Source organism: Sinocyclocheilus anshuiensis, unplaced genomic scaffold, assembly GCF_001515605.1.
Source record: "Sinocyclocheilus anshuiensis isolate Anshui unplaced genomic scaffold, SAMN03320099.WGS_v1.1 scaffold205, whole genome shotgun sequence".
Lineage (NCBI taxonomy): Eukaryota > Metazoa > Chordata > Actinopteri > Cypriniformes > Cyprinidae > Sinocyclocheilus > Sinocyclocheilus anshuiensis.
In genome coordinates this window covers 2,584,800-2,596,545 of record NW_015536497.1, presented here as the reverse complement: position 1 = coordinate 2,596,545, position 11,746 = coordinate 2,584,800, and the positions used below count along the sequence as shown (strand labels likewise).

The 11,746-nt window shown below is 37.5% G+C and overlaps 1 protein-coding gene across 4 annotated transcripts in view; it reads right to left on the bottom strand.

Annotated features, from left to right (window-relative positions):
* LOC107687944 (guanine nucleotide-binding protein G(z) subunit alpha) overlaps positions 1-11,746 on the bottom strand; it is a 47,679-nt gene that overhangs the window by 30,337 nt on the left and 5,596 nt on the right. Inside the window, exons 1-2 of one of the 4 annotated variants that reach the window (XM_016485455.1) lie at positions 2,304-2,426; positions 1,701-1,777 (exon numbers count right to left, since the gene is read on the bottom strand). The exons of 1 other annotated variant lie outside the window; for it this stretch is intronic. The gene's annotated coding sequence lies outside the window, so the exon portion shown is untranslated. Of the gene's footprint in view, positions 1-1,700; positions 1,803-2,303; positions 2,427-11,746 lie in introns of those variants that run through there. 2 more of the 4 variants (XM_016485474.1, XM_016485465.1) reach the window with 2 other exon arrangements.

Here is an 11,746-nt window from a genome sequence, read left to right as displayed (position 1 = left end):
TTTGAGTTGAATTACTGAAATAAATGAACTTTTCCACAACATTCTAATTTATTGAGATGCACCTGTATGTTGGAGTTTAGTTGTTGGATGTATGAACATGTATATTAGAGACATTCATTATCTCCATTGCAATGTTCTGCTTAAATTCAGTCGGTGTTCCTTCACAAGGCTGTTTGTGCTGTGTGCTGCAGCTAAATCTGCAGGCAAACCTTCTCAGTGACAAACTGTAATAAATCCAAATAAGAATCTTGACTGTATTGTTTGTAACTGTAGCTTCTGCTCCTTTTGTTGTTTTAGTAGAACAGCATGAACATCATTTGAAATTAATATTAGGAATTGCCTTTAAAGAGAAGCTTCTTAAGATTTTACCACAATGTAGAAATTGAGTAGAATGTATATGATAAATATAATAAATTATGAGGTAAAATAAACCCTGCATATGAGTTGACTTGTGCGTACATGCAAAAGTGCAATAATTCTGATGAAATGTAAAAATAAATTTCCTAGTTTCACAATTGTGATTAATAAATTGCATAATAACTTATCCCTCAGTTTCTTCCTAAAATTGGGTTGCCAGGTTTGCGTAACAAAACCAGCCAAATTGGTACCCAAATCTAGCCCAATCGCCTCAGTCAAAATTGTGTTCCGGGGGAGCGGAACTATCACTTCAACCTGTGGACTAAAAACAACCTGCGGCAACAGTATAAAAGTAGCCCAATTCCACAGGAAAACCACAGACTTGGCAACATTGCTTCATACTCATGGGGGCGGTAGAGTTACCTATGAATGTTTGTGCCATTAAACCAGATATTATTTAGATAGCTAGCTAAAACATTTTGACAGGTAAGTAGTGATAGGAGAAATGAACCTTTTCAAAGCTTTGAACCAATTGCTTCACAAAATGATTCACTGTTTCAAAGTGCTCGAATCACCACACGCTGGTGACATTTGCAGATCAGCCTGTTTTTGTTTTTTTTGGAACATATTAGCACTGACTAGCTTGCACCAGCTAATGACCAGCTAGAAATCAACTACCAAACTAGTTTCCAAACACACATAGCATCTAAAATGGGATTTTCCAGTATAGGGAGATCATAGAATATGGCCAGATTTCAATGTCAAGGCGCGGCTCATTATGAACAAATGGATGTCACAATATGAACTTTCTGCACAGAGAGTACACTAAACCCCTGAAGAGCGCTAACGCCCCAGAAGCAGCACACACACCCAGCATGACTTGTCAGCCACAGTTGTAACAACAATTACAGCTAATGATTCTGATGCAACACTGCACTAGTGCCAGTGCCATGAACCCCCCCCCAAAAAAAATTAAATACATAAAAAAAGAAAATCAACAAAACAAAGAACATTGCAGATCAAATTGTTTCCAGGCCATTAATGCAATTGTGAAACTCTGTCATTTTATCATGTTGTTAGCATTGAAAACTCACCGATTAACACTGTTATGGTTATTAAATCACTATGTATTGTTACACCCACTCCAATACAATTGACTTAGGCCTACTTTCTATTACCAGAATCAGACATTTTGACAGAGGCGGCAAGTGCCCCCCAAAAAAAAAAAAAAAGTTGCTGTGTTTGGCTAATTACCTCTTATGCTTGAAACTGGCCCGCTAATCAACCTGAATGGGCCGAACTGATGGAAATAGATGGGCTAAATCACAAAGTACACAACTCACCCACTCAGGAAACACCACTTCAGTCATTTTTCAGTCAAATTCATTTTCATTACTTGATGTGATGATACAAGGGAGAGCTGTTTAAGGAACCAAACATCTCAGTTAAAAGAAAGCTGAACATTGATACCGGCACACACATGGTGTTTTTACGGATTAATTTTATTTGTAAGATTTACTAACTAGCAATGTGAAAAGGGTTTTTTTTTTAAGAAAGATTTTATTTTTTTTATTAGTTTTACTATTAAAAATAAGAGTGGACATTTTGTATTCTTTGTGTTGCAATCACTAGGTTTAGTTTAGAAATAAATCTACTCAATATGTTTGTCTGTATTGTTGGAGTTACCTTTGAAGCAATATTAAAGCGCAAACATTTAAAAACCTCAAACTAGATGACATTTTGATATTAAAAACTAACTTTAAAAAAAACAATATGCTAGTATAAACCAACAAAATAATAGTCTTGGTTACATAAGTGAATGCTGTTCCATTAACCCAGAAACCTTCTAAACATCAAATGTTACAGGAATTTATACCGGAAATTTGCCTGCTCAAGTCCACCACACATGACTGTTTAATAAATCTACAAATGATTCAAATACTCACAATTTTCCTGGAAAGTAATCGTGTCAGTCTTGTTTAGTCAGGAAGTTCTTCTGGAGACTTTAACGTCAGCTTCTCATATGCTAATAATCACTGGTTTGAAAGATTCTGAAACTTGTTAACACAGAGCCATCAATGACCAAAAAAGGATAAACCAAACCGGTAAAATCGAAATGACAAAAACTGAAACATCAGATGGGAGACTTAAGTCTTTGGGTTTTTCTGAGAATGTTCTCTGAGATTTGAGACACAGATTGCCAAACAGGGGAAGGTTTTCATTTCATCTCACAATATCAAACGGCAAACCATGCTCATCCATGATGTCAAACATGGCTCAGAGTACCACTGTGACAGGATTGCGCCTCTGGTACTGACAGCTGCCACAAGACGGTATGAGATAGATTATGGACAGGATGGCTAACGTACAGTGTTCCAGCTCAGACAGGAATCAGCATGGTCTTTCTGGGGTTCTGACTCATTGGTGGTGTACAGGAACCTGCCTACATCAGAAAAAGTTAGATGTAGGTCAGACTAGATATCCAGCACGCTGCATTTAAAGCCTTGCATTATGCAAGATATCTGACATGGCCCAAATAGCATGGTTTACATTTGTTGAAGGAATAGTTCGTCCAAAAATGAACAATCTGTCATCATGTACTCACCATTATGTTGTGGTTTTCTTTGGTATACCACAAAAGGAGATGTTAGGCTGAATGCGTCTTTTTTCCATGCAGTGAAAGTGAATGGTGACAAGGAACTGTCAAAGTCCAAAAATGACAACAAAAAAGAAAATAAAGCACCATAAAAGTACTTTAAGTGCAGACCATAGGATTTGTGTGGGGAAAAGATACAACTTTAACTCAGTAGTCACTCAAAATATTTTTCTTTGAAATTGTTCACAAATCTACAGAGCTTTGCATTATGACAAAAAATCAAATAAAATAAAGATTGTGGCTATAAGAAGTAGATCCCACGATGTCACGGGTTGCTACTGTGAGGCGCACGGAGCGAGGAACGAGGAGACCAGGAGTACAAAACAAAGGGGTTTAATATTCTCTTCAGGGAAACACACGTAGCACAAGGAGGGAACATAAACCATTCCAGACAAGGGAGAACAGAATGGGCTAGAACTAAATAGGGCAGATAACGAGGGGCAGACAGGTGATGGGGATAACTAATAACAAGGAACAGGTGATACTAATAATGGGAAAAGGAACTGGACGGACCAAATAAGTACAACAGGAACTAAATGGGAACATACACGTGACACACGACTAGTAGTGGCCAGGTTTTATTCATTTTTACCCTAGTTTTTATTAAATTGTTTCCATGACTTATTCATTTGTGGCCACGTTTTATTCATTTGTTCCCCTTCTTTTTATTAAATCATTTCATTGATATTTTAATTCCTGGCCACTTTTTATTAATTTGTTCCCCTCGTTTTTATTAAATTGGTTCCACGACTAATTAATTTGTGGCCATGTTTTATTAATTTGCCCTGTTTTTATGAAATAATTTCCACGGAATATTAACTTGTTGCCACATTTTAAGTAAATCATGGCCTTGTTGTACTAATTCATTACCTTGTTTTAATTTAGTTAGAATGTGATAAAACAAGGGAACAATATATATAATAAGTCAAGGAAACAAATTCCCAACCCACATGTCATGTACAGGCTCGATTTTGTGCGTTTCGAATACTTCCCATTATTTATGTCAAATTTGCTGTAATACATCTTGATGCGATAATATATGTGAATCTGAGAGCAGCAACAGAGAAGATTACCAGTCAATAACAACTTTTATCATGCTTTTTTGTCATTTTATGACCGTGACAGTTCTTGGTCCCCATTCACTTTTATTGTATGTAAAAGAGCAGCATGAACACTCTGCTAAATTTCTCCTTTCATGCTCTATGAACAATAAAAAAAAAAAACATTCAGGTTTGGAATGACATGAGGGTGAGAAAATGATAACAGAATTATGATTTTAGAATGAACTATGCCTTCAAGACCAGCCCTGGTGGGTTACCAGTACAACCTATTATCATGTGTCTTTATGCACTTTCAATCACGTGCTTCCGCTTAATTTCCTTTCTTTTTTGCTACGACAGGATTCTAGGCCTGCTGAGGGACAAGTTCTTAGACTTGAGTCACGTCCAGCCCGAGTTCTGAATCAGGGAGACAAAGAGATAGAGGCCTTTTAATGTAAGTAATAGCGCTTAGAAGATTTTAATTATGACAGGTTGTGAAGACTGGCAAAGAGCTTGAGGTGAAGAAGTGAGACAAAGCTTTATGAGGATGAATGCGGAGACACGGCAGCGGGTTATCAGGATGAAGTCGTTCTGCATTATGATTAATTACTAAATCAGTCAAGGTCAGAGTTTTTCCTCTTATCTCTTTGACTGAAGTCACGGGATCTCAATAAACCACTGAGCTTCATTGAAGTCTCATTTAGTTATGTGTCTGTATATAAGCAAAGCTACTCCACTTTCAAGTCCAGGGGCCACAAAGCAAGAACCTTTTAGCCTCAAACAAAAGTTACTTGCAAGTTATCTGCATGGTAACAAGCTTGTATATTATGCTGCAAGTGCAACCCGATCTCAAGAGAAAACTTAACTATTTTACGAGGTGGCAACTTCGTATGAATTTATATGATGTGATTTTTATGGAAAAATGTTTTTTAGAAAAAACAAACATACGCATGGGGGTCTACCCCTACACCTAGTCCTCAGTGGGGTTTAAGCACTTTTGCCACACTTTTATTAAATAACATATTTTGTCGTTTTTTTTATTAAAAAAAATAATAACATTTTTTATTTGTTTGTTTTATAAAGAGATTGGGTTGCACTCGCAGCACAATAAACATGCAGCTAACTTGCCAGTAACTTTTATCTATTTCCCAAAAGCATTTTTGCTCTTTTGACACTCTGTGAATGTTCTTTTTGGTTCCTGGCCAAAGTCTTTATATTTATGCGCGCTATGGAAAACACAAAAAGGAGTGTTGTGGAAAGTAGCATATTTATCATGTAAATTCGTAACTATTTTACATTTGGCTAATTGGTGGCTAATTCATATGTATTCTTACAGTCTTGTTCATACACTTTTTTACAGTCATGCCCAACTGCTAGGGTTTCAGTCAATTGCAGTCCCAAAACAGAACTTTTGATTTGGCTGGGGCCGGCATTGATAGTGATGCTTACCATACATTTTCTATGCAATTCCTATCATACATTTTCTAATCATACATTTCCATACAAATCACATTGTATGAATTCATATGAAATCTCTACCTCGTTAAATTGTTATGTTTTCTAATGAGATTGGGTTGCATTTGTAGCATATTATACAAGTTAGTTACAATGCTTATAATTTGCAAGCAACTTTTATTTACTTGCCATAAGCATTTTATGCTCTCTTGGCATTCATTGAATGTTAATTTTGGCCCCTGGCCAAAGTCTTTATATTTATGCGCACTACGGAAAATACAAAACGGAGTGAAGCATTGTGTAAACTAACATATTTACCATGTTTATGAAGTTCAGTGTGTTCCAGGCATATGCGTTTCATCACATCTGGATGAAGGGATCGTATGCATTGGAAATGAGTGAGGGCATCACATGATTCGAGCTTCAAACAATCACATTTGTCCAAGGCTTTGTACGCTCATGGCCCAAAACCGACCCTATGTCTTGCTCAAAGGACACGGCTTTGTTGTACCACAGTGCAAACATCAGGAGAAACAATGAGAGGCAGTGTTTCAGTCAATAGCAGCCCCAAAACAGAGGACTTTTGATTTGGCTGGGGCCAGCGTTGATGGTGGGCGACTGTGTAGCAGATCTGTTTTCATCATAAACAGTCCCATGAGAGGTAGGGGCATGGCCTGGCCCCTATTAAAACTGTTGTTTGCAGTCACATGGCCTGCTTGCCCTGACATTGCATGTCTGTGTACTACTGTGAATGTTTCTATATACATGTGAGAACTGAGTTGCTAATGGGAAACCAGATTGAAGAAGGGGAAATGGTGTACAAACCATTGGTTGGACTTCAAGTTCTTAGCCTAACAGTCTGCATTGGTCCACAACCTTTTAACCGCAGCTGCTGTCAAATAAAAAGAAATGCAAAAGAGATCTGATCAAGCTCAAGAGCGACGTGTCGCTAATCTGTCTATGAGCGCTGCTTTAGTGGTGTGTAATGTTCAAATTCAGGCTCTGATAAGATATGAGCCATTTTGAGGCACAGCAGATTTCTGAAGGGGGTGAGGGGTGGGTTTATCTCTGCACTAGCACTAGCTGCTGCACTTAGCTGGGGTGTGATTTCACTATTCACTGTAAACACAGTCCATGAGGGCGAGTATCGTCACAAAACTGGACAGAATGATGCTTATGAAGGGTTGTCAGACATGCCTGACTTTGAAGCCATGTGCAATACTAGCTCTATCCATGCTAGTTAACATACACCCATTTTGCCAATAAATTATTTTCTGTAACAACAATATTACACCACATGTGCTGTTGAGCAATCAATATTTTGACAGTAATGGCTGACAGTGATACTGATCTAAAAGTGCGGTAACATTAGCAAAATTTTGCAGACAAAAAAGGTCCATTGTCAATTGTCAATAGTGTAGCAAAGTACTGCTCACACAGAAGTCACTGTCAAACCAAGCAGCTTTCTGTGGTCAACATGGCGTATCTGCGTGACCAACTTGAACCCTTTGCGAAATCTGTGTGGTGAAATTTTTTGCCCTCACACAAAATTCCAGACTGCTCGAATTTCTATCTGTTTGTTAAAGGGTTAGTTCACCCAAAAATGAAAATTCTGTCATTAATTACTCACACTCATGTCATTCCAAACCCGTAAGACCTTCGTTCATCTTCAGAACACAAATTAGGATATTTTTGATGAAATCTGAGAGCTGCATAGACAGCAACAGAACTGACACGTTCAAGGCCCAGAAACATAGTAAGGATATCTTTTAAATAGTCCATGTGACATCAGTGGCTAATATACATAATACATACATAATAACATACATAAAGCTTGATCCTAACCTTTTTCTCCATACTGAAATCTCAGTTGGCCAGACAGTAATTATTATTTTCTGAATTGTTAAAAATGTAATGTCCGGGACACTACGAGCCTGGAGACTGTTGCATAAGCTACACTGTGAGTTTTTAATATCTTTAAAAAAAGCTTAAAGGTGTGATACAGGATGAATACTGCTCATAAATGGCTACTGAAATTTTCACTTGAAACAATTAGCTGCTTGGACCCGGAAAATGTATTATTGGAACACTTATATGTCATGACTTAACAAGCTGATTAAAATTACAAGATTTTGCCTGCAAAAATTTACAATATATACATGAAATGGAATTCACACAAGATTACTGAAATGTAGATTTAAGATTTAAAATTGTGACATAATGGAAGTAGCAACAGATATTTTCTTCTATATTCTATGTATATGTACATATGATTGAAATGGATTATCAAAAAATTTAAAAAATATGGGACGGTAACTTGATACAACCCATCAGTTGTTGACTGTTTGCAGCTGACTGTAAGAAAGGGGCTGGATTAAAGCAGACAAAATGATTGGAGAAGTCTGGCAAACGTCACTAGAAGATTGACTTATGACATTTTGATTAAAAATTACTAAACTTACAGGGTCAAAACATACAAAAATAAAACACACACACACACACACACACACACATCAGATCAATAAGATCAATAAAATGCATTTAGAAAACGAAAGGGCGGATTTCCAATTGATGCCGACTTTAAAATCTTTCTCTGGTAAACCAGAAAAAGATATTGATGGCTCCTCTTGCACTTCACAGATTTTTATCCAATGAACAGCTTTCTAGAATGTAAATGTCCCTCCCCCAACACCACATGCAACAACTAGCAAGCAGCAAGTCATGTTTCACCGCTGAGACTTTACTCAAGCCCAATGAGACGAGCTGTTTGACAAGTCCCACCACAACATCCTGTTTTAATAGGAAATATGTCAACACCAGTAAGAAAACATAAGACATTAAGCAATTTCATGTGGTCTTTAACTTTTATTGAACCTGGAACACTCCCCTATGCTCAAAACATAGCTATAGCAGTATTCTAAGATAGCGGTTTGAGTATCATCTAACTTTAATAGTTTAGGTATCCTAATTATTTGACAACATTAGCAAGGATGGACAGACTCAGGCCCTGTGCATCCTGTGGAGTATCACTGTGTTCGTCTGCATGGCCGTAACAGCGGTCATATGACTGAAGGAGAGCTCATGGGGTGGTGGCACCCCTCCACCTCTCCCTCAGTCATATGACCGCTGTTATGGCCATGCAGATGAATACAATGACGCTCTGTGCATAATGAGAACAGAAAAGAGGACCCTCTTAGCTCATCTATGCTCGGTCACTCACACACAAATACCGTAGGACGTTTCTCAGAAAAACCAGAAGAAAAATTGTATCGCGCAGAGGTGCTTTTTCATAGTCTGGGGGAAGTTGTAATGAAGAAGTAATGAAGTTATAATTCATTTAAGCATCAACTTTGTCTCAAATTGCACACACACACACACACACACACACACATATAAATAAATTAATATATATGTGCACACACACACACACACACACACACACACACACACACACACATATAAATAAATTAATATATATTTCTGGTCCTCGATTCTGATTGGCTGAGAGGAGTGCGATATTCTAGTGATATCGGAACTCCAACCGTTTCACCGTTTGTATCACTCCTCTTGCAGTATTTCTCACAGCGAGTGTCATGGCGGACGCCCAAATCCACTATAATTTAAAAATAATACTATTTTTGTGCCAGAGAATGTAGTTTTAAGAGTTTTTTAGGCAAGAATGTATTTGTTTAGACTTCAAATATGCGGTTTGTTAATAAAGATCACGTCTATTTGAAAATTTGCTTCAACGTTTTTGGAGATGTGAGCTCCAGGGTGTATTTCTCACAGCGAGTGTCATGGCGGACGCCCAAATCCACTATAATTTAAAAATAATACTATTTTTGTGCCAGAGAATGTAGTTTTAAGAGTTTTTTAGGCAAGAATGTACTTGTTTAGACTTCAAATATGCGGTTTGTTAATAAAGATCACGTCTATTTGAAACGTCTATTTGAAAACGTTTTTGGAGATGTGAGCTCCAGGGTGTCAGTTCAACATTTTCAGAGATGTGAGCTCCAGAGTGTCAGCGGCCGTTCAGTGCTCATGAACCCACAGAGAGCAGCCTTACCTTGGCCAGATCTTCTGGAATTTGCCGCTGGCTCTGATGACTCTATAGTGGTTAAACATGAGATATAATTTGTTTTGGGTAAATCTCACAGCCAGTCTTTGGTCTCATGAATCTATTATTTGTTCCAGAACAAATAGTTTTGGCTGAGGACAAAATCTTATCATGTTATATTTTAGGTAAATTTAATGCTGTATATCAGAGCGCTGCCTTTGTACTTTTGACTGAATTGCAGCTTTTATGATGGCTGATGTTGTTTATTAAATATTTTTATTCAATAAATAATATTTCATATAAATAATAGTAATATTTAATATTAGTGTTAGAATTGGGAAACAGTGTGTGTGTTCATGATAGTGATTTTAGTTACATTATTCTGCCATTAGATGGCGACAAGTGATGTTTTTATGAGTGAGTCTGCAGTAAAGACTTTTATATTGAAAGAGACTGAAGCAGGATTGTAAACAAGGAAGTTATTTTTACTTTCAACAACACCTTGTAAGATGCAGCCAACAAATGCAGTGAGCAGCACTGTCATCGGGAATCACCCTTAACCGATGAACGGATAGTACGACAAAGATATGGGCTTCCTCAGCAGACATTCAATCTAATGTTTTATTGTGAATATGAGATTGAGCTGAAGAATGAATGCTGTATCAGATGCAGGTAATCACATCCACCCAGTCCATCTCTCTCTCATAATACTCGACTCTACATAATACAGTGAGCTTTTAATACAGTAATAAAATAAGCTTTCAATGAAGCATCTTAACGTTCCTTCCTTACTAGTTCTAAAGTGACGTTTTTGAATTAGTAACGGAGGTGCTTGGGCTCAGCTGTTAAACTGTCAAACTGAGATTTGAATCCGTGGCGGAAGAAAGTAGTTCTGCACAAAAGAGGATTTTCAAAGACACTCTGTTGTTTCTTATGTATTTACACACTCGTGCCGTCGAACTGTTGTATAAACACACAATCACACTTGTAGCCGTGCGATATGGTTGTATATCGGCAAGCTGTGATTACCTGCGGCCGAATCACAGCCGTGCTGATACACAGCCATATCGCACAGCTACAAGTGTGATATTGCTTATATATATATATTTATATACACGTGTGTGTGTGTGTGTGTGTGTGTGTGTGTGTGTGTGTGTGTGTGTGTGTGTGAGATGACGGTCGGGATGATGACGTCATAACCAAAGCACCAGTTTAATGTCCGGCTATGTTGTGTTGTGGCTGTAAATATGTAATGATTTAAAGTATGTGCAGATGAAATGTTGAAATGTGTATGAATTATGCCCCAAAGACTACGAACATTATAAACATCATTCAGTGGGTCAGAGGAATGTAAGTGTTGCTTTATTTCAGTGACTATTATCCATTGTAGAGGCAATAACAACAAAGACAATGTGTGTTTCAAAGTACTTTATTGTGTAATTTATTTTTGAAAGGTAGTTATCGTGAATGCGTAGTCCATTCTTACCTGTCAGCTCTAGTTTGTGCCTTGAGTACTCCGGTAGCGCGTGTAGCCGGAACTCTTCGGTATGTTTACAATCATTCCATTTTCTAAATGGAGGTGCTGGGAGTTGAGATAACACATCGGTTGGATGAGACTGTTACAGTGTGATTATGTTGTGTATAAGAAGTGTTTTTGTTTGGTATTTATGTTTGGGTCATATATATTTCTTGTTTGTATTTCTGTTTGGAAGATGTGTTCTGTGAGATGTATGTGACGATATATGCTAAAACATGGGAATGGTTCATTCTAATAATGTGTGGCGGGGAAATTGCCTATTTAATCAGTGTGTTTGTTGTTAGAGGGGAAGAAAGCTGCAACTGATGGACTTGCAGTGCATGTCTAATGTCAGATTCAGTATGTTCATTGATTGCAAGAAGTGCCCCTGCAAGTGATTTGATTATTGTTTGGCTGCTTACAACTTATTTTGATTATTTATTTATTTTTTCTCTTTGAATTTTCACACTTAACTTGCATTGGTTGGTGGCATCTCGCAATACAATACAAAACAAGTTGCATCTGGAAATTACCCTGTTGTACTGATCCTTCCTACCTCCTTCCTGACCTCTCAGCAACTTCTACCCAACTATATATATACAGTGGGTACAGAAAGTATTCAGACCCCCTTAAATTTTTCACTCTTTGTTATATTGCAGCCATTT